Source organism: Galeopterus variegatus, unplaced genomic scaffold (assembly GCF_000696425.1).
Source record: "Galeopterus variegatus unplaced genomic scaffold, G_variegatus-3.0.2 Scaffold785, whole genome shotgun sequence".
Lineage (NCBI taxonomy): Eukaryota > Metazoa > Chordata > Mammalia > Dermoptera > Cynocephalidae > Galeopterus > Galeopterus variegatus.
In genome coordinates, this window is record NW_007726896.1 from 1,042,056 (window position 1) to 1,044,392 (window position 2,337).

Below are 2,337 nucleotides of genomic sequence, written 5' to 3' on the forward strand. Positions count from 1 at the left end.
TGTTGCCCATGCTTTGGGGGTCATATTCATGAAGTCTGTGTCCAGTCCTACTTCCTGAAGTGTTTCTCCTATGTTTTCTTTAAGAAGTTTTATTATTTCAGGGTGTACTTTTAATTCTTTAATCATTTTGAGTTGATTTGGGTATATAGTGAGAGGTATGGGTCTAGTTTCATTCTCCTGCATATTGGTATCCAGTTCTCCCAGCACCATTTGCTGAAGAGGCAGTCTCTTCCCCAGTGTATAGGCTTGGTGCCTTTGTCAAAGATCAGATGGCTGTAGGTGTGTGGGTTGATTTCTGGATTCTCTATTCTATTCCATTGATCAGTGTGTCTGTTTTTCTGCCAGTACCATACTGTTTTGGTTATTATAGCTTTGTAGTATCGTTTAAAGTCAGGTAGTGTTATGCCTCCAGCTTTTTTTTTTTTCCTTTTGCTCAGCGACCCTTTCCAGATGAGTCCTGCTGAAGTTCATGGAACTGCTCCAAGCCTCAGTTAACTCAGTTGGGGAGGACCCAAGATGCATGAAGTGGCCCTGTGTGAACACAGTGTAGAATCCAATTCTCATTTTCCTAGACTCTACGAGTATAGACATGGCTTTATAGCACCATGCTTATGTTAGTGTAGTAGGAAATTAGGCAGAACAGTGTAGTGATTAGGGCCTGGGTTCAAGAGCTGTGTTGTCCACTACACTAGCTACAAGTTACATGCAGTTACTGAGCACGTGAAATGTGGCTCCAGGGACTGGGAACTGAACTTTTAATTTCATTTAATATTAATTTAAATTTAAATTTAAAATGAATACTCAGTTCGGGTATTGGAAAGCTTTTTTTTTTTTCCTTTTTGTCTTTTTTACTGACCAGTAACGGGATTGCAACCCTTGGTGTTGCGCCCGTACCGGGGACTGGCAACAGGATCGCAACCCTCGGTGTTGCGCCCGCACTGCGCTCAGCCAGTGAGCGGGAACCGGTCTCCGCATGGGATCCAAACCTTTGGCGGGAGCGCTGCCGCGCTCCCAGGCGGCGCACTCTCCAGTGCGCCACCGGGCCGGCCCTTGGAAAGCTTTTAAGTATGCTTGGAACAACTTGGGTATGTGAATCTTTTTCAACTGTAAATTTTATAAAATCTGGACACATTAAGTATTTCTGTTGAAAATTTAGCATTCAAATGGATATGTGGGTTTATTTTGTATCCTGCTACTGTGCTGAACTCATTTATCACCTCTAAGAGTTTTTTTGTAGATGATTTAGGCTGTTCGATATATAGGATCATGTCATCTGCAAACAGGGACAGTTTGACTTCATCTTTTCCAATCTGGATGCCCTTTATTTCCTTCTCTTCTCTGATTGCTCTGGCTAGTACTTCCAACACTCTCTTGAATAGGAGTGATGAGAGTGGCATCCTTGTCTAGTTTCTGTTCTTAAAGAAAAAGATATCAGCTTTTCCCTTTTCAGGATGCTATTGGCAGTGGGTTTATCATATATGGCTTTAATTATGTTGAGATACTTGCCATCTATACCTAACTTATAGGAAGTCTTTGCCATGAATGAATGTTGAATTTTATCAAATGCTTTTTCAGCATCTATAGAGATGATCATATGGTCCTTGTGTTTGATTTTATTAATATGATGTATCACATTTATTGATTTGCATATGTTGAACCAACCTCGCATCCCTGGGATGAATCTGACTTGATCATGGTGTATAATTTTGCATATGTGTTGTTGTATTCTGTTTGCTAATATTTTATTGAGGATTTTTGCATCTATATTCATCAAGGATATCGGCCTGTAGTTTTTTTTTTTGGTTATATCTTTACCTGGTTTTGGTATCAGGATGATGTTTGCTTCATAGATTGAGTTTGGGAGAATTGCCTCTGTTTCAATCTTTACCTGAACCTACTTGTTCACAAGCTGTGGTTGTCCCCACCCTGGGGCCCGCCCACTGCACCCACCAAATCCAACCCAGCCCAGCCCAGGGTCTCTGTGCAGGCAGCAGCCCAAGTGTGTCTTCATGGCTCAGTTTTGGGAGCTTGTGTGAGTCCAGAAATTTATCCATTTCCTCCAGATTTTCAAACTTGTTGGTGTATAGTTGTTCATAGTAGTCTCGAATAATTCCTTGTATTTCAGATGAATCAGTTGTAATATCACGTTTTTCATTTCTAATTTTTGTTATTTGAATCTTCTCTCTTCTTTTTTTAGTTAGCCATGCTAATTGTTCGTCAATTTTATTTATCTTTTCCAAAAGCCAACTTTTTGATTCATTGATCTTTTGTATTGTTTTTTGGGTTTCAATTTCGTTAAGTTCTGCTCTGATCTTCATGATTTCTTTCCATCTGCTA